We start from the raw sequence: 27,557 nt of genomic DNA, 5'->3' as shown, positions 1-27,557 counted from the left end.
CCTATAGAGTCACAGACAGCAGTATCACTGTAACACTCACACTCCCTCGTGCTATAGAGCCTATAGAGTCACAGACAGCAGTATCACTGTAACACTCACACTCCCTCATGTTATAGAGCCTATAGAGTCACAGACAGCAGTATCACTGTAACACTCACACTCCCTCATCCTATAGACTCTATAGAGTCACACACAGCAGTATCACTGTAACACCACTCACACTCCCTCATCCTAGAGACTCTAGAGTCACAGACAGCAGTATCACTGTAACACTCACACTCCCTCATCCTATAGACTCTATAGAGTCACAGACAGCAGTATCACTGTAACACCACTCACACTGCCTCATCCTATAGACTATAGAGTCACACACAGCAGTATCACTGTAACACCACTCACACTCCCTCATCCTATAGAATCTATAGAGTCACAGACAGCAGTATCACTGTAACACCACTCACACTCCCTCATCCTATAGACTCTATAGAGTCACAGACAGCAGTATCACTGTAACACTCACACTCCCTCATCCTATAGACTCTATAGTCACAGACAGCAGTATCACTGTAACACTCACACTCCCTCATGTTATAGAGCCTATAGAGTCACAGACAGCAGTATCACTGTAACACTCACACTCCCTCGTGCTATAGAGCCTATAGAGTCACAGACAGCAGTATCACTGTAACACTCACACTCCCTCATGTTATAGAGCCTATAGAGTCACAGACAGTAGTATCACTGTAACACCACTCACACACCCTCATGCTATAGACTCTATAGAGTCACAGACAGCAGTATTATTGTAACAACACTCACACTTTCTTAAAAGAATTACACTAATTGCACAGGACTGAAAATAAGCAATACTCGCCATCTCAACATCACTCTTCTGGGGGGTGTGGCTGTACATTCAGTTAGTTGCACATGAATCACACGCATTGGAATGAAGCAGAACCCAGCGCTGCAACAGCATGAACTCTGTCCGTCGCTCTCAGTACAGCCGTGTTCGCACTGCTAGATCTGTAGCTTCCCGCATTCCTGCAGCAGTCTGTCCCTCTTTTCCTCGACACCTGAAGAGGCTCCGTGAACTTCCCTTCCTCCACACGAATGGCTTTTCGCTGTGACGCTTGGAGTCCTAGAACTGCATTTGGCATCCCTGTCTGTTTCCCCTCGCCTCTGTCCTTCACTGCCCTCTCCCGGAGGGGGGGGTGTTCAGCTGTGTGCTCGCCTTCCTCCCGGACAGGTGCTGCAGAGGCGCGGCTCTGCAGTTTGGCAGGAAGTGGGTTTCCAGCGCAGCGTCTCTCCTCTCTCAGGAGCGTCTCCTGAAGGGCTCCGTTCCCTCTCTCCACAGCTCCGCTTCCTCCAGCCGACACAGGAGAGCGACCACGTTTCCCTCCTCTCTGACTGAGAGCAGATCTGCAGAAACTGCCGACAGCCCTGGCTGCCCCTTGCGCTGCACACATACATGTATATTTCATTATTCTGTCTCCATTTTTGTATTTCTGGTGTTTAAATAAAAACGTATTTTATAAAAACAAGAAAAAAAGTCAGGGGTGACGTCACGCTTTTCCGCCAACCCAGTCAGTCTGACTGGTGTCGCTAAGAATCGACACCTGCAGCATCTGTTATTAAAAATAAGGACCAATTTCACCGCAGAGGGTCGCCTTCTCCCTTTAACGGGTCTCCGGTGCACAGTAAGGTGCTGTAACACGTCAAGACACGGTGACTGCAGAGCTGTGAGCGACACATGACCTGTCCATAGAGCCCAGGAAGGGGCTCTGAGTCCTGAAACACCTGCGGCTCGTTTTTTTTTTAAGTACGATTACAAAAAATCAAATACACTGGTTAACATACACTGGGACGTGCACATTAGAGACACGGCAGTAACAAAACAAAAACTACATCGAATGAATTAACAGAGCAACGAAAGACTGAGAACACGATGAAGACTACGTACGTGACGTTAAGAGTGAGATAAAATAAGAAAGGTTTGTATAATCCAGGTTTCAGATTAATGAGCGCTTTAAGACTCACCTCCATAGAATCGTGTATCTCTGTCGCCGCCCAGTGGACATTTCTCAGAAGTGTCACCTCCCGCTGGAATTCAGAAAAGTCCTTGGACTGAAGCTGTGTGATTGGACAAGAGCCGTATGTCTCCCGCCTCCTGCTGAAATCTCGGCGCTGATTGGACAAAAGATGCTGTCAGTCCGAATAGAGTGGAAGGCAAATTATGTCCGGGTTTTCCTCTGCCGACAGTCCAGATCCAGTTGAAGGCTGATCCAGCCCAGGTTTTCCTCTGCCGACAGTCCAGATCCAGAGGAAGGCTGATCCAGTCCCGGCTTTCCTCTGCTGACACTACTTTGCTCCAAAAGCTTAAGTAGAAATTATGAAAAAAAAAGGAGTGTTCAAGATGGCGTTCAGGTGGGAGGTAAAGTTTAGGAGTTTTTTTGAGTTTTTCATGACCTGAATGTTAATTTTTGCTTTTTTTGACTACAGAAAAATAAGTACTTAACACTAGTTGTTTAAACTTCAGTTATAATTGAAAGAAAAAAAAACGATTTTTTTTAGTTTTAAGAATTTCGATATGAGTAACACTGGGAAAAGAAAAGAGAGTGCTGGGTCTTCGAAGGAGAAGTCTAAGATACCTCAGTCGTATATGTATAGCACTACAAGAAAATCGATGGCAACTAAAGGGAAAAGTGAAGCAGCTGGAGGGGACGTGGAAAGAGAGCTGGAGATGCGCTCGTACGCGAGTGAGACTCAGCTGCTGGAGGAAGAGCCGGAGTCCCTACCCAGCACACCTGTGAAAACCCCGCGGCCAAGAGAGGAAGGGGCGAGCTGACGCTGGGGGAGCTCCAGACCAACATCTTCAACACGATGGCACAGAACACGGGTGAGCTGAAGAAAATGATTCCATTTAATACAGTCGGAATCGAAGGTCTTAAAAAGTCCATGGACTGTGTGTTTAAAGAGGCTGAGGACTTAAAGAGTGAAGTAAAAGTTCTTAAACAAGTAAATACCGAACAAGAAAAGCATATTAAAGAACTTGAACTGAAAGTGAATGATGTAGATACCGTCGACGATGGAATTTAAAATGACTTGGAGTTAAGGAGGAATGTGATGAGGACATTGTTGTAACAGTGAAGGGTATCTGTAAAAGGACCCTGCCGGACCAGGAGGATGTGATATCGGCCATTGACACTGTTCACAGGCTCGGGAGAGCGAACATGTCTGGGCAAGTGCGCCCCAGAACGATTATAATACAGTTCACCAAGAGGACGGCGAGGGACACGCTGTGGTGAGCGGCGAGGGGGAATGAGTATTTGAATGAGAACAAACTGAGGTTTGCAGAAGACCTGTCCGCCGCAGACAGGAGCACCAGGAACCAGCTGTGGCCCCAGGCTGAAGCTGCCAGAAGAGAGGGGAGGAGAGCCTGCTTTGTGGGAGCGAGGGCCTCTGTGGACGGGAAGGAGATTTGTTCACAGTGACTGCTCAGTTAATGATTATGTTTGGTTTTATTTGTTATAGCAGTTGTTATAGCATTGTGGGGTGCTATCTGAGTGGAGTGTGTGTGTCCTCCCCTAACAGTCCGGATCCCTTGGAAGTCTGATTCGGTCCAGGTTTTACTCTGCTGACAGTCTGGATCCCCTGGAAGTCTGATCCGGTCCGGGTTTTACTCTAACAATCTGGATCCCATGGAAGTCTGATCCAGTCCGGGTTTTACTCTGCTGACACTCTACTCTTCTCCTTTTGCACCTGTGTGGCTTTTGTGTTGAGCAGGTTCAAAATGTAACAAAATCAAATCCCTGTACCCAATACCTACTGGCGAATAAAAACTATTTCTGATTCTGAAATAAAAACAAAGGATAGAAACGTCTTAGCCAGTCAAAACAATCTCTAGCTCAATATTAGTCAAACCAAAGAGGTTATCCTTGATTTCAGATGTGACTGATGGCCAGACAGAGGAGAGATACGTTTAAGTATCTTTAGAATTTAAAATCTCTTCTACATTGAAATGGTAGGCCACACATCTAGGGCAGTATTCTCTTTGATATTAAATGTTTCAAGAACAGAAAAGCACAGATTTTAAGAGAAACACCCATCCCTCCAGCCTACTGTAATGAACGGTCAGACTGTAGAAGCTGTCAGTGACTACAGGTCCTTGGGACTGGTCAGAGAAACCTGAGACGAGACAAACATTGTGAGACCATTTATAAGCTTGGTGACCTCAACGTCAACAGAACAATACCAACCCTTTTCTACAAATCTTTCATTGAAAGGGTTTTCAAACACTGTCCCACTTGTTGGTTTGGCAACATCAATACTGTCAACTGAAACACGTTTCCCCCAGGGAATGATGAAGCTGGAATTGAATATGCAGCCATTAGTCCTGCCTGGCATAAAACAACCTGTATCTCCAGTGGTCTGCATACAAGTGAACACACAAACCCCATACTATTAAAACTCCCTTTACAGGCTGGTGAATGATGTGAAATGAGGTAGAGGAGGTGTAATTGAGATGGAGCAAACTCTCAACAGCTGCTTGCCAGGACAGGATTCTTACAAAGGTCACCTCCTTCCAGGAGGATCAGAGTAACAAACACTGAACACAAATGATTACGGTTTGAATTCACCCCTCCCTGCAGACAATCTTTGAAAAAGCCATAATCTAACAGGCAAAAAAAATCATATCAGATCTTTCCCACATCCTCAATTCTGAATATCAACTTCTTCCTTCTGGCAAACGTTTTAGAGTTCCCAAATGTAAGTCAAACAGATACAAACATTCCTGTGTTCCACTATCCATTAAAGCTGCCAATGCAAATGGCAAGGATAAACACAATTTTTTTACTTTTACAATCCATTTGTGTGCAATATATTTTGTAATGTAATGTTTTAATGTGTAATACATGTGCAATGTTTTTTTTTGGGGGGGTGCATTATATTAAAATGTACAGAAGTGCTGTGTGCCCACAATAAATCTTATCTTAACTGTTAAATTTCTCATCTAATTTAGATCACCCTAAAGCTTTAGTAGATTATAACATGAGATTATTAAAACACACAAACTCCACAAAGACCCAGGAACTGAACCCAGGGCCCCAGCACTGCTAACCACTGCATGCTGTGGCTCCCAGACAATCGTGTAAATTTCCCAATATCTCACCCAAACAGTAGCATCGTGGTACATTGCTGCCCCATAGCACTGGGGCTCTGGGTTCGATCCCTGGGGTGCTGTCTGTGTGGAGTCTGCATGTTTGTTTGTTCTGGAGGGGGCACCTCTCCCCCCACAGGACAAACAGACACACTCACACCACAGTCCGATTTCCCACAACACAATCAACCCACCAGTCTCACCAACACTGGACAGTTGCAGGAAACCCATGAGAACAGGGGCAGAGCGTGCAAACTCCACACAGACAGCACCCCAGGAAACGGATTCATGAGAACAGAGGCAGAGCATGCAAACTCCACACAGACAGCACCCCAGGAAACCAGACCCATGAGAACAGGGGCAGAGAATGCAAACTCCACACAGACAGCACCCCAGGAACTAAATCCAGGGCCCCAGCACTGCCACTCACTGCGCCGCCGTCTCTCACCTTTTCACCTCCACTTGCAGATCATGACGCGACCAGAGACTCCTCACTCCTGCAGTAACACACCCCAGCAGGTGGATGCGCCGACGGACTCGCTCATGGTGCAGTGAGCCCAGCGGTGTGAGTCTGGTGTCCAGTGCTGATATTTCCCCACCAGCTGCGTGTTTCCCTGACAGTCTGTCCCACAGCCTGCGACGCGACTGGCTCTGCTTCTCACCGTTTCTTCCTTTTGTTCTGCGCAATGCCTACAAAATACTCCAGCCAGCGGTCTTTAGACTAAAGTTTCCGATTAGACTAAAAAACGACTGTTTACCTGCTGGAGGTCAGTTCCGCTCCGGCAACAACTTCTACAGCTCTGTTGCCACGGCAACCCTGTTTTATTGATAAAGTAAAATAAACACAGGAGAAAAGTTTGCAAACAAGACAGGGGGGCTAAGTAACCCACAGACACGATGACAGTGGGTTTTCTTTATGTGCCGGATGAATAAACCGGGCAGGACGAGCGCTGCAGACACTTGTGGAATTAAAATTGAAAATGGGGAAAACATACACGCAATACGCACAAGAGTACGCATAGCACAAACCGGTACACAATACTACTGCTGCTGCTCTTTACACAAACAGGTTTAACAGGTCAATAAAGATCAGGTCGGCACCGCTGTCATGATGTCTCATTTACAAAGAGTCTGAAGATTTGCTCGTCTCTTCGGAGAGCAAGAAACAGAAGTCCATGACACGATATATGCTGAAACTGTATTAATATAATTCTGATATACTGTATATGTATTATTTATATATTGCAGGACATCAGTGTGGACTGCTCCTCTCACACCGAGTTACAGAAGTAACATTGAAATGCACACATCCGCACACATTAAAAACTGTAAAACTCCAATCTTGTTCCGACTTGATGTGCTCATATATACAGTTATCTCTGGGTACACATTGCCGTAGGGTTTTTATATGCCGTGTCTCCTTGTATTATTTGATGTTCAATCAAATCTGCCAAACGTGAGCAGCACAACCCAGAACACTAGAGACTACATTTCCCATAAGCCCAGTGGGCAACTTCCTGTGTATGTCATCGACTCGCGTCTTTATTTATAACAAAAATGGATACAATAAAAACAAGAATACATATAACATAACAAGGTAAATGCAGATAAGATCCAAACGCCTTTACGTTGTATTGTATTTTTTGTTATTGTTTATGCATAAATATATATTTTTGTAAAGTACCGAGGTGATAGAAGTAATGAGACTGCATCTGTACAAAAATGAAACTAATACTGTTCTTTCCTTATGCAGCAACTAGATCAACACAGAATGTAACATTTGCCTTGCTGTGTCATTTGGGCCAGATTTTCGACTTTTGAAATCCACTGTAAAAGGAATCGCAATGTTCCGCTGACTCTTTAGAAGCATAAATCTGTACTGCTTCCCACACCAATGTGGGCAGAACTCCACTCGTGTCCGCCGGGAGCTCCTCGGAGTGAGGCTGGAGAGGCAGGGTCCTCCGCAGATCGTGGTCGGCTGTCACTGCACCTGCAAGGTTTGAAGCGTAAATGGTTTTTACTCTTTTTTAAACTTTCGCAGCCCGTCTATCTGTTGCATACATAGACCTCACGTTTCTGAGAGTACTCATCGACCGTAACAGGGATGTTATATCTGTTCATAAAGTCAGTGTAATAATATGTCACCGTCAATGCCAATGAACGGTTTTACCTAGATATAATTTTTAACGCAGTTCTCAAAGAAAGTTTTATTTCTAAACTTTATATCTCTAGTATTCTAGATGCTATGTATATTCCACATACTTTGCTTATTTTTGTAAACACCTGAGTATCAGGTTTATCGTCAAAATAGTGTTAGATGTTCTAAAATCTAAAACATTTAGGCCTCGTTCTGTCCGTGTTTGACAAATACTATTTATTGTATTTGGGGTTTATTCCTCCAAACTTAAATGTCAATTTTCCCTAATAAGTGAAGGTGGCACAACCAAAACAAGTGAGCCATGAACTAACCTTGAAAAACCATCAGATTGAGATGGGAGATCTTTCTTTAAAAGGTCATTAACACTTTAACCACAAATTGTTTTTTTTTTAAATGACTATACATTGAGGGAAAAGTTCAAATTGTATCTTGTTTTCAGATTTTTTTTAATCTTAATACCCTGGTATACCATTATTTTTTACTTTACTTCTTGTTCAAATAAAAAAAATGCCACTTCAAAGACAATTAATCGGTTATCAGATAGAACCTTATTTGGTGCCACGGGGGACATTGACAGCACATTGGGTGTGGACAGGCTCCCACTCTCCCTTGTCACACCCCTTTATCTTACACACACTCTCCTCCGAGAGGAGTGATCACACTGACCTCCTCATCGGGGTAACAGGATACATGACTCCACAATCCGTTACTTCTGGGCCCTTTACCTTCGGAGGCTCAAGTTCACCAAGTTCATCCTGTTGTCCTCACTGCTAGGAACCTCTTGCTCCCAGACCCCAACACAGAGTCTCCTGCTCCTTTAAATCACTGTTTCACACTCAACCAGTGCCTCAGACTCCCAGGTCCGCCTCCAGCCCTGACGTCCTCTTCCTAACGCCATCAGGTTGTTACACAAATACGCACTACCTACATCACCGAGTCTCTTCGGCACTACACACCGTGCCAAGACCCAACACACTGTCCCTCTCTGAAACACACACAACCCCTCTGGCGTCTCACTCTCATGCCCTTAGGTTGTGAACTCACAGCTGCCAGCGCACCTCACATAGTGCAGTGGTGGTTGGGCACGATCTCCCAGAGGGTGCAGCTAGATAGACCCCACTTGCTTCCCTGACACCAATGTATTGCCAGGCTGAGGGTCCCTCTTTCACACAACCCACTCTGGTCCACACACACACACACTAACCCACACCTACAAACTGGGCATTTACTGTATCTCTTGCAGTAAATGCCCAGTTTCTCTCTACATTGGAGAAACAGGAAGGAGACTTAGAGACCGCTTCAGAGAACACGTCAGGGCTGTGAAGAATAAAGAGCTCTCCAAGCCCATTGTTTCTCATTTCACCTCTGACGGCCACGACCACTCTCATCTCTCCATGTGTGTTCTCAAAGACGGTTTTCCGAACTCATACATCAGAAAGACTACCGAAACCAAACTTATCCTGCAGCTAGGATCACACCTTCCCCCTTCTCTTAATGACAGACTACTATTCTACTAAATTTTCTCACCTCTCTTCACCTATTCTGACTTCACACCTCTTGACTGACCTCTCTTTCTGTCCCCTGCTCCCGCCTCTCACTCCTCCTCCCTCCCAGCCTTTGTTCTCCCACTACTTTACCTTTGCCTACTGCCTTGTCTCTCTCACATCTGATAAGGCTCCACTGCCGAAACGTTGTGTTTTCTCTCTTCTTTTTTTCAGCATGGAATAAACCTATTACTTTTTCCTAATCAAGTCTTTGCTGACTCATACCGTACAAGGCGGCACGCCCTTCTAACACCGCCCCGACTAGTAGCGTCTCACAGGCGCTACTGTCCTGCTTCAGCCGGGCTCTCTCACAGCAGAGCCTCCGCACTTGTTCCCTCACCACTGCAGTGGCAACAAGACCAAAGCCCCGTTGGATCTCTCCCCGCTCCAGGAGCTTTTCAGGCTGGTTTTAAACCACGTCTACACCTGCTGTTTAATCACTTCTTCACGTCAGGTGTGGTCTCCACGGCAACATGTCTCCCTTAATCCGGGCCCCCCCCCACCCCCCATCGAACACTCCCTGCATTGCACTACACTTATCAACCAACAGAGTTTACATCTGGGGGTCGCATGAAGTAATCGGCTTATATGATAAGAGGTTTCTGTAAACCAGTCCTCCGTAAATCTTTTGAGATTTTTTAAAGAATATAAGTACAACTGAAACGAATTTGTAAATTCTTTGAAGCACAAATATGATTATGTAAAATTTTGCAAAACACGAGAATGACATTTAACAGGAAACTTCTTTGTTTTAATTCAGAACTTCTAGAATCATACAGTATCCTTATAAGTTAAGTGGATACAAACTGTCAATACAATACGTTCTTACGACCTTGGCTAACGTGATGCAATTCGATTAGAAAGAAAATAGTACTCAACTCTGCAGTCTATAACACGTCTCGTGGAGAATAAAGGATACAGATTTGTTTCTCATTTTGTTTCGGATGTAAACTACGTAGAAAGATCCCAGACATACAGTATGTGCAAGTGGTTGTCATTTTGTGTCATTTCTAGAAATCGTTGGAAAGAGACAGAAATGCTACGCGTGTGATCAATGTCTGAAGTCTCAATTTGCTGTACTGTTTAATGTCTCACTGGGTACGACTCTTTCAACTTTCAGTCTGCACATTTTATTTCTGGGTGCTAAATCACATTGCCCCTGCCCTGGTTTCACACCCTTTTATTTTAAAAACTGCAGCCGATTCTAAAAGCACGAGTCGCAGTTCAAGTTTTTTCAGTTCATTTGCAGTGAACGTCCAGCAGAGGGGGCGTTTCACAAGTCCTACTCATCCTATTGAATTAAAAAAAATTGACAAAAATTCAACTACCCAGTCCCAACTCGGGGGCTGAATACTTGTGTAATTCGTGGGCCTCCTGGAGGAGAATTGACTCTTCTGGGGATCTGACCTTCATGTGTTAAACCAGCATCACACCTTCCTCCAGCTCTCTATCGAATAAGAGAAGAATCTGTCTGGCCATTTACAGATTCCTGCCTCCCACACTCCCCCCCAGAATACATCCCGCAGATTTGTCTCTCTCAGGCTCCAGACCTCTGCCTGTCAGAGCGCCGCCTGAAGGGAAACGAGGGAAGCAAAACACAGAGAGAGTCAGGACAGGTGCCGTGTAGACGGCTCCCAGCCTCACACTAACCCTCACTATGACCTGCTGATCACAGTGGACTGGGGTTCACTGATCGGGGAAAGAGCAGTAGGCAGAGCAATCGACATTGAAGATGCAAGTTATGGGCAGCTTCTATTACATCATCCCACACTCAGACAGCTGCTGGCGCACCTCGCACCCATGCCCAGCTTATGCCACACTCACCAATCCCAAAGCCCTAAAATCCTCATGAGGAATGCCCAGGCGTGTCCAGCTCAATAATGCTCACTTGCTTCCAGACCCCTGCCTGCTCAGAAGCCATCTCGGCTCTGGGAAACCCCACAGCCTGGGCTAGAGCCAAAATGACAGGTTCTTCAGAAGCCATCTACGGACACTACGACATTGCTTTAATAACTTTTATTGAACATTAGAAGCGTATTCATTCTAAACCTTTCAGCATACCTCAATCTATTTCAGAAATAGGTTAAGGGAGGAAGATAATGACAAGAGTATGGTTTATATATACTTTATATTGTTTTATACATACAGTATACAGATTTGTCATTTTAAATCTTAAATCATTTCAGCACCACAGTTATTGCAGATTCAAGAAATGAGGTTACTAATGTGGAAGACCGAGTCAAAAGGTCAAGACAGTGACTATGCACAGTAAAAGTTTTCTGTTCGCACCTAAGACACTGTCGACCACTGTCTTAGGTGCAAACTAAAGCCTGTGATTCCTCACACCCATTCAACCAGAGAGAAATGAAATAGATTACAGGATGCCAAATGGCATCTTCCTGTCCTGTTTGTTTGACTTCTGACACTGCCCCTTTCACGGTATGATCCTTTGATATGTTAAAGTTTTGCCTACTTTTAATGTATAAAAATGAAAGTATAACTTCAGTACAGTGAGCATGTCTTGAGTGCTAGGGGAAACCCTTCCTCTGTGATATGTTCCCTTCAGCTGATTGTATTAAAGATCTCTGTTTGATAATCTCCCAACCTGAGTGAAGACTGAATTTTCTTCGACACTAATGAAAAACAAATGAGCTTGATGGGTCATATGGTCTTGTCTTGCTTGCATTTTTTCTCATGATCTTAAAAGACAGCAATGCCCAACAGGTAGAATTGTGCTAATGTTTTCATCAATAAGAAAGATGCATCTTCTTGTTTGTAAAATCTTATATTCTTACAGGTACCTCTAATGAGTTAATGCTCTATAAAACTGCAAGCATCCACCAAGTGACTATTTTATTTTGTATTGTTAGGAAGGTGCGGTTACCTGATGAAATAATGTTAAAAAACAAATTCCACTTATTGTGCCAAGCTTTTGAAGAAGAACAGTACGAATCTATGCATTATAGGACTCGGCCATTGTGTTAGTCATAGTTCCTGTTAAGGAAGTGTAATTTAAAGGCCAAGTAAGTGGTTGTACTTCTTAACAATTTTTGAAGTTTAACCTTTTTGATGTTTAGTATGTACTTGTTGAGGTTTGTAAAATGTAAAAGATGAAAGAAAAATGTAAAGATTTGAACTGTAATTAAAAGCACTACTATGTTCAGATGTAGTAACAGTACATCTAAAACTTAGGATTTTTCATTATTTTTCTCTTCAAACTGCAAACTGTAGATTTACAGACTTTTGCAGGACTGTTGTTACTCATTTACATACTGTATGTTCCAATTGTTAGGAAAAAATACTTTTTTCTACTTATTATCCATCCAGCAATACTGAATGCTTAAAGGGAAGAAGCTATTGGATTTTTTTAAAAAAAAAATAGCATTAGTACTAGAATGCCATCTGTTTATCTGACGTGGTCAAAGTTTTGATTTAATCTGGATTTAATTTAAAAAAATGAATTTCTATTTAAATTGTGTCTTCTGTTAAAGTTACTTAAATGTATGATTTTACACCAGGCATCTACTAACATTCAGTTTGGTTACTAATGAGCATTGTTAATAAATGACAATGACAATACTGTTAAGTTACACACTGTCTTCAAATTACTTTTATAACTTTCAAAATTATAACCTTGTGGTCACATATCCCTTTGGTTTCCCTTGATGGCTAGTTTAGTTAATGTTAGCAGCAGCAGTACTGTGCAATCAGGCACCTGCACAGGCACCCCGGCGGGGTCTTCACCTATGTGTAACTTCATTGTCAGTATTGTCCACAAACCCGACACCCCTGCACGCTCCATCATCTCAGCCTGTAACTGTCCAACTACTCACATCTCGGCCTTTCTCAACTGCCTTATGAAACAGCTGGTTGAAGGGCTTCATATATCAAGGACACCAACCACACCCTCCAACTTTTCAAAGTTTCATTTTTACCACGGATATCACATCTCTTTACACCGTAATTCCCCACAATGCTGATCTTACAGCCCTCAAGCACACGCTGGACAAACGCACAGTGCTTGATCCACCCACCCACACCCTGGTACGCCTTGCAGAATTGGTTCTCACACTTAATGCATTCTCATTCAAAACCTTTTTTACCAGCAAGTTAGTGGAGTAACCATGGGGACCAGAATGGGACCCAGCTATGCCAATATTTTTGGTGGCTGGGTAGAAGGACGCTTCTTTGCTTCCTACATTGGCTTTGTCCCTGACTTCTACAAACGATACATTGATGACTGTGTTGGTGCTGCCACATGCTCTAATGACCAGCTAGAGCATCACTCCACCAACTTCCACCCGCCCCTCAAATATACAGTTATGCTCCTCTACTCTTTTGTTTCTAGACTTAAACTTACCCATTAACCATCCCCGACTCTGTACTTCGGTCTAATAAAAACCCACAGTTTCACACAGCTATCTCCTATACAGCTCATTTCACCCCCAAAACTCTCCCTTTTTCACAGTTCCTTCAGCTACGACGACTCTGCAGGGATGACATCAGTTTCCAAAACTCCCGGCCTAACAACAGCATTCCTTTGGTGCTTCCCTACCACCCTAATCCCCAGGACCATTAACGACAACTTTCCTGTCCTACAGGATGATCCCTCCATTGGGGCCCTCTTTTCGGACCACCCCATCATCTCATATCGCCAACCACCTAATCTGCGTAACCTTCTTGTTCACAGCTCCCTCGACCGCCCTCAGCAACCACCCACACCAGGCACCTTCCCTTGCAACAGAGCTCGCTGTATCACCTGCAAGTACACATCTAACACCACACTCATTCAAGGCCCCTCAGGACAATTCTGGATCACCCAGATGGCATCTTGTACCTCCAGCAACCTTATTTGCTGTATCTCTTGCAGCAAATGCACAGTTAAGTAGGGTTTTCTTAACTCCAATAGCAGAAAGACATCAGAAACTAAAATTATCCTGAAACCTCATTCACACCTTCCCCCTTCTCTCAACGACTAGTTTTCTTCTAAAGCCTTTGTCACATTACAGGACTCAACATGACTTCTAATTGATCAACTGCAGTTGCTGAATCTCGCTGCCTTTTCTGTCCTAGAGGGCATCAAATTATACGACTAGGAATCGCAGAGGGTGACTAATTACACGATTCCCTCACGACTTTTCATCATGGTTCCAAATCTCGCATTGCGCTGTGAAAGTACTGTGAGGTCGCCTCATTTTTACAGCCAATCAACGTGGAGCACACCAGAATAAGAGGAGGAGCACTGCATGAAAGTAAACGAACAAAAAAAAATGACAAACACAAAACATCGAACAGTCATCTGTGCTGGCTCCAGAGTTCGACGAGCCTCTCCTCCATTTGCACAGTCCAAAACACTCGCTTTCCTTCTGTCCTTGCAGCCATGTTGTATGCATTGTACTTCCGGCTGAGCGTTCATTGTCTGTGACTGTCGTAGACACAAGAGCCCCCCCTACGATTTGCAACTCACTACGAGAAAATCAAACCAGTTTGATTTTATCATAGCGAGTCGCAGAGAGTTGTAGGGGCTGTTAGGAATGCTATGACTGAGTCACTGGGGGTGTCACATTACACAACTGAGGGTAACGGGCGCGCACTGCGACTCTAAAACTGGCTGTGATTTTTTTATGATTATGTAAATGAAGGCTACAACTGAAAATCCTAGAAAAAGTTGTGTAGTGTGACGCCGGCTTAATTCTCTCTATTCATTTGTAGGTTTCATTTCATACCTCTCCTCACTGCTATCAACCTCGTACACTTGATTGGCCACTCTGCCTCTCCCCTGCTCCTGCCTCCTCCTCCTTCCTGGCTTTCGTTTTCCCATGCTATATTATCTTTGCTGAGTGCCCTGTCTTTCTTATACCCAAAGAAGGCTCCATAGCTGAAACGTTGTGTTTACTTTCTTCTCTTTTCAGCATGGAATAAACCTGTTACTTGTTCCTATGCATGCTGACACAGCTACCCACCTGAACTATTGTTAATAAATGATAACATGAAAACACTAAATAATGAATTAACAAGAAATGAGCATTTGGTAGTGAAGTAAGATGTGAAGACGGGGTTAATTTTAAGTCCTTTCTGCATGAAGATTAGACTTCTAAGGCTGGAGTTTATGGCAGGAAGGGGGTTAACCGATAAGGATTCCAGATGCGAGCTAGGAGAGCTAGGGAACCCCCTGGGGACTTAAACTGACCATTTGGCCAGGGTCTCTTAACTGGCCAAATACCATGACCCCCCTCTTTACCGTAAGACCGAGTGATGTCAGTAGCAGAAAGAAAATACTATATAAACTAAAAGTTTCTACCAACACATGGAACAATACTTCGGTTTTGTTGTTTCTTGGGGGAAACAAGACTTCGGCTTTATTGTTCCTTGCATGCAATAAACTCATCTGTTTAACTTCATCTCGGGATCCAGAACCTTATTCTTTCTGTTACAACAGTAGTAACGCATTGAAGTGAAAAATCTGCAGACAAACTAACCTGCTGAGACATTTAAACATGAGCATAACAGCCCACTGTTTGGTACTATACTCTCTGACTGGCTAGAGCATCCTGAAGCCATGCAAGCTTGTTGCTAATCTGGGACTTTATGTCTGAGCAGTTGGTCTGAATCCAGTCCTCACTCAATCAGTGTCACAGCTGGGGATTCAGGTGCTCATCAGCTCCTGACAGTCCTGCCTAGACAATTAAACGTGCCAGCAGACCAACAGCATCTGCTAACAACCACCCACAGTAACAACTGGACTCAAAAGGAAAGTGGATGCCATAATCCATATGGAATCGGATATCATTTCTGGCTTCATACTCAGTGAGACAATGCAGAACAGACTGAGTTTTCTGTTATAGGGGAATTCTGGTGAGACCTGAGCTGAAGAAATAAAAAATACTGGTCCATGTAGATCACAAACACCGATTAACTCCATTTGACATTCTTATTTGATTAAAATGAAACTTAATTTCATTCATATGCTGAGTTAAGTACTGAGCATGGCAGATCTTAAGTATGAATGAACAATCTTTTTCCAGAAACAGGATGGCAGAACACAGAATGTGTTTATATTTTTTAAAAAGTGCCAAAAATGCTTTGCAAGCTATGTTTTATTGACAACCTAAAATAACAGATGAGAATACACAAATTGCAATCCCGCTCCTACAATATCCCTATGGAAAATAACGACAAAAATATATATTTTTAAATTTGGTACAGAACACCAGGAATATAGCAATTGTGTTACAAGCTCAAAATCTATATTGTAAAGAATAAACACTGACGTTTGTTTTATTTCAGTTTCCTGTAACAATATAGCTATGTAGCCAAAGCAGAATACAATACAAAAGCAACAGGAAATGGATGTCTTTTCTACAGTGGTTTATCTCAAAGATATCCAGTGCATTGTTGAAATATGTAGCATAACATTTCACTAAATGAGATGCAAAGCGCGTGCCTTTGACACAAGAAAGTGTGCAAACTATAAACATTTCACTTGCATCGTGTAACACTGTATGCATTTCTTTCTTACCAGAGGAAGTTTAGAGAAACTGTCACAAGTACAATCATAACTTCCATTTGAAAATACATACATGAATGATGCTCTTATAAAATTTGCTACTACACAAAAGCATGAAGGAACTTAACATACTGTAGAATTTACACAACGGGTTACTCATGAGCACATTACAGAAAATATCGATGCTTTAAAAACTTTTAACGTAACTTCGGACATTCTTTTCCATAGTTCCAAAATTGATCTTGATGCGGAATTCCAGACCCCGGATGATCCTACTGGACTTAAGTCCAGAATCTGAGTTTCAGTGGCTCACCACTAGCCACTGTGCTAGAAGAGAGTCAACTAAACCCATTCAAAGTTGTGTGAAACACAGAATCTATTTGGTGAAACAGTGACACTGGTATCCTGCACTGTATGTCACAGGGGGGTCTCAGCCAAACCCACAGCTCACCCACAGCTCTCACCTGGCCCTGGTAGGGCAGTCATTTGCAGAAGCTTGCCCTGTCATCTTCACACAAAATGCATTCAGACACATTCTTCACCCCCACCTTCTAAAACCCGTTCACCCACCCCAAAGCCTGTCATATCAATCAAAGCCTGAACACCTGGAGTTTTTTTACCTGCTGGTTATCTGTGATGTACAGTATACAAGCGCCTCATGTGGAGCTCAGTATTACTTTATTGCTTTTTGTTATTTTTGGATGCTGGGCAAGAACACAGAAAACCAATTTAAACATGGTTATTATCAGCCCTCTCCGCAGGTGCACAACTATTTTAACAACACCTACCTTCTGCTCAAACAGACAGGAGCTGTCAACTATCCTGTAGGGAAATCTCCACTTCTCCACTTTCGCTTGCTGTCTGTCTTTCTCACACCCAGAGAAGGCTCCACAGCCGAAACGTTGTGTTTTCTTCTCTATTCAGCAGGGAATAAACCTGTTACTTGTTCCTTGGCTACCTACACATGAGGACACAGCTCCCCACCTGAACTGCTTAAGAGTTTAATGCTTAGTAGGAGTCTGGGGTTTCCCGGATGACCAGAATGTTAGGCAACTGAAACACTTTGATTGTAAATACTGTGACTAAAGTAACTCGCATGTTATATGTTGTGTGTAGTGTAGTTTAGTGTCTGGTGTCATTATGGTGGATTATTACTCCTCTCAACAAAGCTGTGCCAGAGAATAAAGACTTCGTGTGCCTCTAATTATACCAGCCGCTGGGATATATTCTGGAAATGCACTAACAAGTTGAAGAATTATTTCACTTATTGACTAAACCGCTTGGCCAAATCCTGATTTTCACCATTTTCATTACCCCTCATTTGTAAAAAAATATTAAGACGTTTAAAGTAATACAGCAAATAAAAGTACTTTTAAAGATTTTTTTTAATTGAATTATCTGTATTTTTGTGTCAATGCAGTCATCAGCTATCTGCAAAGTCAGCTAGTGTAAAAACCAGTGTGGTCAGTCAGCTCACAAACTGAAGTGAGAAATGTTGCGGAGTTTGCAAAATCATTGTGTTTATAGTCTTTGAAGTGTGAACAAACATATTGTGAAATTTCACCATGACATTTACCTTTACTTATTCCAGTGCATGCAAGATTGTGGTTCTCTCTCATTTACATATCCAATTCTATTAGAAGAATGTATTACATTTATATTTAACCCTATCTGTAGATGGTTCTGTACTTGAGCTTCAATCAAAATTGAAAAACCTTGGGGTTATATTCGATTCTGGCTTAACATTCGACCCACATGTGCAGCATACTGTCAAAACATCTTTTTTTCACCTCAGAAATATCGCTAAACTACGCCCTATGCTATCACTAACTGTGGCTGAAAAGCTGATCAACACATTTGTATTCTCTCGAATTGACTACTGTAATGCTCTACTCGCTGGGGTATCTAAATCTACTCTGAACAAACTGCAGTATGTCCAAAATTCAGCAGCCAGAATCCTGACCAGGTCTAGTGCAAGTGTTCACATTACTCCTATCCTGGAGTCCTTGCACTGGCTTCCGGTCAAATTCCGTGTTGACTTTAAAATCCTCATGCTCACCTACAGTATAAGGCTCTGCATGGCTTTGCACCTCAGTACCTGTCTGAACTATTATCACCCTACTCCCCACCTCGCAACCTTTGCTCTTCTAATTCTGCTCTCCTTCCTGTCCCCCAAGCCCGTCTACATTGTATGGGTGACAGGGCCTTCTCCTGTTATGCCCCCAAGTTCTGGAACTCTCTCCCCCAGGATATCAGAGAGTCACCTTCTCTAAACTCCTTCAAATCCAGACTCAAAACCCTCTTCTCCAGAAAAGCCTTTACTTAACTGGTTTCATTCTTCACCCCTTTGTTTTTCTTAGTACCACCATCCACGGTCTCCTCTTTATATTGTAATTGTGTTTTATCTTGTGTATTCTTCTTATTTATTGATGTTATCATCCTGTAAAGCGCTTTGAGAAGCCACCTTTAAAGGCGCTATATTAAAATAAAGATTATTTTTCAAAATTAGAAAATGTTCAAATATCATCTTCATATTTGACCTGTTCTTTGTGAAATATTTCTGACTTTGATATATATGTACCTTTAAAGGAATTTTGCTGGCATTTCAAATTATGATGTTAGTATAATTAAAAAATAATTCAATAATAGGTCCTTATACTTATATAGCGCTTTTCTGGACACTCCACTCAAAGTGCTTTACAGGTAATGGGGATCCCCTCCACCAACACCAATGTGCAGCCCCACCTGGATGATGTGACGGCAGCCATAGTGCGCCAGAACGCTCACCACACAGCAGCTCTCAGTGGGGAGGAGAGCAGAGTGATGGAGCCAGTTCAGAGATGGGGATTATTAGGAGGCCATGACTGGTAAAGGCCAGGGGGAAATTTGGCCAGGACACTGGGATAACACCCATACTCTTTTTGAGAAATGCCCTGGAATTTTTAATGATGTGGAGAGTCAGGACCTCAGTTTTCTCATCTAAAGGCCAGCATCTTTTTACAGTATAGTGTCTCAATCACTATGCTGGGGTTTTAGTGGGGTCAGCAGGGAGCACTCACTGGGTAGTGTCTATGTGGGTCCTAACTTTAGCTCTTCCGAGGAAGTGTCTATCTAGGTACTGGCTAGGTTTACGCCTGCTTAGCTTCAGTGGGTTGCCCGTAGTAGTCTGCAGGATGATGTAGCTGCATTTATACTATATGTGCAATATAGTATTGTATATACTATATCTGACCTTTTACTTCTTTTGTTTTTTTAGATATGATTTTCATTTTCTTCTACATTCTTGGAAATATTCTATAACTTATTTTTTTCAAAGACCTACTTAATTGACAAATGTGTAAACAAACAGCAGTAATGCTGAAGCTCTTGGTGAAATCTGATCCCTTCTTACAGCAGCATAACTTATTCTCTTACCAACCTTCATTTTGATTTGATGTTCATTTTTGGGAAGACATTCTGATGGGCAGCAATCCATTTGAATTCTGATTTATTTTCTTCACTTCACTGTTAACTGAAGTTGTGTTGTATTGTTTTCCTATGACTGTCATGCTTGCCCTTTTTGGCCAGTGGCAGGGTGGGTAAGCATTGATGTGACATCACCTGGAGACAGTTTACGACCACACCTGCTGCAGGAGATTCAGAAGATGAAGACTCGGACCTGATGTTTCTGAGCCCCTGGGAGACTCGGGCTATAGCTGTGCTTTTTGTTCCTTGACCGTCTTTGCTATCTACCTTGTTCCTGGATTATTCTTGGCTTGTTACTTCTCTGCGCACTCTGCTTGGACCCTGTTTGTTTCCCTAGGATTTTGACTTGGATTCTCTCCTCCTGCTTTGCTAAGATAAGATCACTTTACTGGCTATATACAGCGCAATTTCTTGCATCAGGAATTTGTCTTTTCATATACCTCAGCTTGCTCTCCACGAGACACACAGACGAGGAGAGAGAAGCTGGGGGTCAGAGCGCAGGGTCAGCCATTTATACGGCACCCCTGGAGCAGCTGGGATGAAGGGCCTTGCTCAGGGGCCCAATGGAGTAGGATTCCTCTGCTGGCTGCGGGATTTGAACCGGCAACCTTCCAGCCACAGGCGCAGATCCTGAGCCACAGAGCCACTGCCTCCGCCCCTGTGGTTTTGATCCTCGCTTTGATGGACCCCGACTCCTACCAAGTATTCCCCCCTGTGCTTTAGCTTCCCTGGACCTCGCTCTTGCTTCACTTCTCTTGCAGTCACCTTCTGCACTTTGGCCTGTTGGTCTCTCCCCGCTGGCTTTGACCCCTGCCTGCTCGACCACGATCTCAGACTATGCTTACTTCCTGGTTTTCCGTCTTGCACAGCATGCTGTCTGTCTGTGTGCACTGCTGCGCTTCCCTGAGGCCCGAGCTGGCTGCAGCAGCACTTCGTCCGCACAGCTCCCAGTCTCCACGCTGCCATGTGGGTTTCCCTGTCTCAGCTGCCTCTCACCCAGCACGGAGGTTCCCTCTACTCCTCAAGCTTCACTGCTAGTTCTCCCTCAGGAGTGCAACTTACTTTTCAGGATTGTTCACTTGAATACACGTCAAATGTATGCAATTGTATTGACTAGTGTAGTCAGTCAGCTGGGTGTGTCTCACTTTGAGGGGAGAAGTTTTGTGGTGCATTTGCAATTTGGCACTTTGATATGGAGGCTATGTTTGTGCTTTTTACGATGTGAACTGAGACAAAAATTAGCAAATGAACAAACAATCTTCATATCTGACTTTTGTGTTGTGAAATATTTTAACAAAATTAATTTAGATAAGTTTTGATCAAAGAATTTTGATGTTTTTAAATTTTGCTAACACTTGGAAATCAGTGTTAGGATATTATGACATTGCATTTAATGAAATGGTGGGCAACAGACAAAAGGAAACAGACAAAAACAGACAAAAAAGTGGATCTGAAATTAGGGGGAGTGTGGAGCAGGGAGAGAGGAAAACTGTGTGGATGCCTTCGGGCCAGGAAATTGTGAATTTGGGTAAATCTACGGTAAATTATTTTAGGACACTGGGAGCATAGAACCTTAAGATGAGAAATTGTGGACATCTTTGGTTTTGAGAACCCCCATCTGCATTAAAGTGGACCTGTAGAAGGGACTTGTATTTTAAACACAAAGTATTTTATTTTTCTTTCATTTTAAATCTTCAGAAATCTTCGTTTTGGGGGCTAGTGAGAAACCGTAATTGGATAACTTTCTCCTTTCTTGCATTCAGATCTCGATCTTGAAGATCTTGAAGATCCAGACTAAAAACCTTCTTCTTTAGAAGAGCCTTTACTTAACTGGTTCCATTCTCTACCCCTCTGCTCCTACTGTATTAAGGACCACCATCCACGGTCTCCTCTGTGTATTGTAATTGTATTTTATCTTGTGTATTCTTTATTTATTGCTGTCATTCTGTAATGACACCTTTTAAGGTGCTATATAAAATAACGTTTTTTAATATTATTATTAAAAGACACCTCAGTTAGAAATGTCTTTCCTGCTCCGGATGCATTTTTATGGATAGGAATATAGGCTCCCATTTATTTTGTGGCATCTGGGTTACAGAGAAAGAGATTTAACAGCAGGTTACATTGTATTAAGTTAGACAGCAGCTTATCTATTATGTGGCCTTGATAGGCATTAAGAGTTTACTGCTTAGTAGCGGTCTGGGGTTTTCTGGGTGACCAGAATGTTAGGCCTCTGAAACATCTTGTTTGTAAATACTGTACATAGACTTTGTCCTCTCAACAAAGCTGTGCCAGAGAAAAAAGAATTCACGTGCCTGAAATTATACCAGCTGCTCGGTTATATTCTGGAAAAAGCACTTACAGGTTGGGGGTTATGAAGAATTATTTCACTTATTGACTAAACCGCTTGGCCAAATCCTGATTTTCACCATTTTCGTTACCCCCCATTTGTAACAGTATTAAGATGTTTAAAGTAATACAGCAAGTAAAATTATTTTTAAATTTTATCTGTATTTTTGTGTCAATGCAGTCACAAGTTATCTGCAAATTCAGTTAGCTTAAAACTCAGAGAAGAGTGTTGACCAGTGTGGTCAGTCAGTCAGCTCACAAACTGAAGTGAGAAATGTTGTGGAGTGTTTGCGAAATCATTGTGTTTACAGTCTTTGAACTGTAAACAAACATAACATTGTGAAATTTCACCATGACATTTACCTTTACTTATTCCAATGCATGCAAGATTGTGGTTCTCTCTCATTTACATATCCAATTCTATTAGAAGGATGTATTAAATTTATATTTTAAAATCCAGCAACCATATCACCCTGCAACTTACAACTGGCAGCCCACTGAAACTCAGTAGGTGTAAGCCTGGTCAGTACCTGGAGGGGAGACCTCCTGGGAAAAACTAAGGTTGCTGCTGGAAGAGGTGTTAGTGGGGCCAGCAGGGAGCGCTCACCCTGCAGTCCATGTGGGTCCTAATGCCCCAGTATAGTGATGGGGACAAAATACTGTAAACAGGTGCCGTCCTTCGGATGAGACGTAAAACCGAGGTACTTACTCTCTGTTGTCATTAAAAATCACAGGGCGTTTCTCGAAAACAGTAGGGATGTAACCCCGGCATCCTGGCCAAATTTCCCATTGGCCCTTACCAATCATGGCCTCCTAATAATCCCCATCTATGAATTGGCTTCATTACTCTGCTCTCCTCCCCACTGTTAGTTGGTGTGTGGTGAGCGTTCTGGCGCACTATGGCTGCTGTTGCATCATCCAGGTGGGGCTGCACACTGGTGGTGGTGGAGGGGAGTCCCCATTACCTGTAAAGCACTTTGAGTGGAGTGTCCAGAAAAGCACTATATTAGTGTAAGCAATTATTATTATTAAAATAAAATAATGCTCAAACATAATCTTCATATTTGACTTGTTCTTTGCAAAATATTTTCACAAGATGAATTTAGCTAGGTTTTAATTTCACACATGGTGTCTTCCACAATTTAAGCTAATAAATATTTTATAAATAAGACTATGATATTGTTACAAATGGGGGTTACGAAACTGATGAAAATTAGTATTTGACCGTGCAGTTTAGTCAATCAGTGAAATAATTATTAATAACCCCGAGCTTGTATGTGATTTCTAACCATGTTCCCGAACGGCTGGTATAATTAGAGGCACATGAATTATTTATTCTCTGGCACAGCTTTGTTGAGAGGGGTAATAATCCAGGCACACTTGGTTAAAACAAATATTACAATAAAGTGCGCAAGACACAAAACATACAACACAAAGTTACATTATATACAGTATTTACAGACAAGGCGTTTCAGAGGCCTAACATTCTGGTCACCCAGAAAACCCCAGACTGCTACTAAGCACTAAACTCTTAATATGTCTACAGAGGCCACACTAGAGACGAGCTGCCTTCTAACTAAATACAATGCAACCTGCAGTTAAATCTCTCTCTCTGCACCCTGGATGCCACAAAATAAATGGGAGCCTATATCTCTATCCATAAAATGCACCCTAATCAGGAAAGATATTTCTAACTGAGGTATCTTTTACCCAGGAAACTCAAGTTAATTATAATAAATGCTTTCACTTATATAGTGCTTTTCTGGACACTCCACTCAAAGCGCTTTACAGATAATGGGGATCCCCTCCACCACCAGAGTGCAGCCCCACCTGGATGATGCAAAGGCAGCCATAGTGCGTCAGAATGCTCACCACACATCAGCTATCAGTGGGGAGGAGAGCAGAGTAATGATGCCAATTCATAGAGTTCATAGTTCCCGAAAAACACAGAAGAGCACGCTCTGATTAGGTTCAAATACGTAGCTCCAGTCAGGTTTGGTTTGGATGATCAAGAAGTAGGGGCTCTCGCCTGGCACAAGCTTCAAGTCCCAACTCCTCTGGACTCCTCTCTCTTCTCCCTGCTTTTCCTCGTTTCTTCCTTCTTCCTCACTCTTCTGTCATTTTATATAGTCTGTTTCTGTCCTGCTCCTTGGCAGTCATTAATCCACAACTTCCCTAGGTATACTAAGGTAACTTTACCATTGTTTATGCTCAAGGGACTCCAGATTAGAAGTGTTCACTCTTCCCAGTGTCACAAACTGTATCTAAAATCTAAGAGACACTTCAAAGTCACCTAAAGCTGTAATAATATATATACAGTATATATAACTTTAAAGGAATTTTGCTGGCACTTCAAATGATGATATTGGTATAATTAAAATAATTTAATAAGTCCTTATACTTCTATAGCCCTTTTCTGGACATTCCACTCAAAGCTGTTTACAGGTAATGGGGATCCCCTCCACCACCAGTGTGCAGCCCCACCTGGATGATGCACTAGTCCGCTCCCCACACCAGCTCTCAGTGGGGAGGAGAGCAGAGTGATGAAGCCAGTTCAGAGATGGGGTAACACCCCTACTCTTTTAAAAAATCTTGCTGGTATCTTTAATGACAACGGAGACTCATGACCTCGTTTTTTACATCTCATCAGAAGGATGGTGCTTTTTTTCAGTATAGTCTCCCTATCACCATACTGGGGCATTACGACCAACACAGACCACAGGGTGAGTGTTCCCTACTGGGCCCAGTAACACCTCTTCCAGAAGCAATCTTAGCTTTCTCATCCAGGTACTGACCAGGCTCAAACCTGCTGAGCTTCAGTGGGCTACCAATTGTGAGTTGCATTTGATATTTTAAAGTTAAGGTTTAATTTAACTTAAATCAATCAATTTTACCGGAGCCCCTGCAATTGACAAAATAATCTACAAATACAAAAATTAGGATACAGTACTTTCCTTCTTTAGGAATGTTCAAGACATTACTACATTGAAAATCTGCTATAATTATGATGAAATGATAGTGATTAATTTAATTCCATTATTTAATTCTACTCCTACTGCTTTCTGGTGAGGACTTTCAAAACCCCATGAGAAAAATTTCCTTGAAATTTGAGATAAATAGGCACTGTAGCCTTAATACAGAAATATCCATCCTCTACACCATTCATCAATTTTCCCACCATGAGCCTAATCTGGCAAACAGTGGGTACAAGATGAGATATATCCTAATATATATAACAGATATATTCTAAAAATAACATTTAAAGTTTAACTGAAGGATATGCAAAATTGTCCATCTAAAATGTATATACAACCATGGCAATGTGAGTCAAAACCTGCTTCCTAAGACTGTGTGGGGGGGGTTTCCATAAATGGGGAGGACCCAACTGGTGCTCTATTTAAGGGCCAGCTTGTCATGTGAATTAAGGCTTAAAAGAAAGCTGAAAGCTGCTGAAAAGCTTTTACCCTCTATACGTTGTAAAATAATAACTATGACAACGTTTACTTACAAAGTGTCAGTGACCACAGGTAACATAGATTATGCTGGAACCAATGACTATGTTTATATCACCCTGATAGGCACTGATGACAGGAGCGAGACCTTCACACTGGACAACTGGGGCAATGACCGTGTGCGTGGAGCTGTGAGTATCTTTAAATACTATTCATCTTCTTTCACATTTTCTCATTATTCAGCAAATGGTAGAATACGTCCATGGAACGAACACCAAGAATTTGGTTTTTGCAAGCCTCACATTACTTTGAAAGTTAAGCCAATATAATGTTTTATGAAAGTCTAAGTCAGTTTGTTCAGAAATTTGAATACTGATATGTCCTAAATCTGATAAAAGTCTCTATTCTCTTTCTGTTCCATCGTCTAAACATTCAATATTTAGCCAATATTCGAGGGATGGGTTTGTATTCCACCTATCTGTGATTTTTGTTAATGTTATGAGATATATTGTAAGATTTCATGCCTAAGTGTGATTTTCAAATGTTTCCTTTGAAATAGGATTTCTCAGGTTTTAAAAGTACAATTACAAACATTTTGAGAATTAAGCTGCATCACATCTGTACAAAACTAATATTTTATCAACTACAATAAAAAAGAACAAATAAAACAATAATCAAACAATGAAGAAACATTGTAAACAACAACTAAATTAGATGACAGAGTTCAAAAAAGTTTTTTAAAAGGTGGTTTTAAGGAATAAACAAAGGTTCTATTTGTGTCTTCTGGTCCTGAGGAACTTCACAGAGATTGAACTGAGTTGAATCTGTCAATCCCTTAGAGGTCAGAATGGTGTTTCTATTAAGCAAAGTCAACAAAATCTCTCAAACATTTTTTGGCATTCAAACAGGAAATACCCATTGCAAATGACGCAACAATAATATGAAGAGTATAAACTACAGACAGACATTAGATACTACATTCTCTATACTAGCTTAGAGAAAGACTAAACATGAAAACAAAACAACCACATTAGAACATACAGTGTTTGTATTTTTTTTACAGACTGATGTGTACAGCATAACTTGCAAAAAACTGGGGGACCTTGTCCTGGTCAGGGTAGAAAAGACACCTTTTCTGGGTGGAGATGACTGGTTCTGTTCGATGGTGAAAGTGGAGTTTGAGGAGAAAACCTACAACTTCCCTTGTTATAGATAGCTGAAGGGGAAAGAGTGCCTTGAGCTGAGAGAGGGCAAAGGTATTTATCACCTTTATAAATTAGATTTTATAGGTTTTAATGTTTTCTATTGTTTCCTGTACTACTTAGAGTACAGTAGTAGTACACTGCATTACTTCACAGTGAAATCAATAGGCAGATGTTTATTTGAATAGAAACAGGCCAATAGTTCATCACATTTTTATATATTCACTGAGATTGAAAAATATACAAGTAGCAGGAAATTGAATTAATTTTCTCCATGGTTACTTTTTAGGGTCCCTTAATAATCTATAACATGACAGCAGTGTTGCTGTGCTGTAGCCCTGATGTGATAAAACCAAGAAAAACCTCTGCTCTATATGATGTTGGTGGTGCCCTAGTCAGGTGTTTCTAAAACTAATACCACAGTATGATGAATACTTTTCTGTAGGAGATGCTGTCTTTCAGATGAGATGATGAAACAAGATTCTGACTAACTTGGTCGTTAAAATTTCTTTGGTACTGCTTTCAAGTGCAGAGGTGCTAATCTGGTGGCACGATTAAATACTGTCAAACTGCAAACACCCAAACCCTACATCCTAGATACCTTGAAGTACTAAAGTACCTTAACGGAACAAAGTTATTACAGGAAAGGGGATAATAGTGCTTTGACGAATTACAGCTACACATGAAAATTCCCTCTACTGTTTTCCAGCAAAGAAACCCCA

General features: G+C 42.1%; 1 long non-coding RNA gene across 2 annotated transcripts; it reads left to right on the top strand.

The window, feature by feature from the left end:
• Positions 1–6,725: 6,725 nt before the first annotated feature.
• Positions 6,726–26,883, top strand: LOC148809460 (uncharacterized). Of its 2 annotated transcripts, XR_016087482.1 has the most exons (4): positions 6,726–6,755; positions 6,912–7,155; positions 25,760–25,824; positions 26,697–26,883. It is a non-coding gene; the product is annotated as an uncharacterized LOC148809460 (long non-coding RNA). The 2 variants fall into 2 exon arrangements; XR_016087481.1 differs by having other exon boundaries at positions 6,732–7,155.
• The last annotated feature ends 674 nt before the right edge of the window (positions 26,884–27,557 follow it).

This window comes from Atractosteus spatula, unplaced genomic scaffold, assembly GCF_055471065.1.
Source record: "Atractosteus spatula isolate fAtrSpa1 unplaced genomic scaffold, fAtrSpa1.hap1 Scaffold_13, whole genome shotgun sequence".
In the NCBI taxonomy this organism is placed as follows: domain Eukaryota; kingdom Metazoa; phylum Chordata; class Actinopteri; order Semionotiformes; family Lepisosteidae; genus Atractosteus; species Atractosteus spatula.
This window is presented reverse-complemented; position numbering and strand designations above follow the sequence as displayed.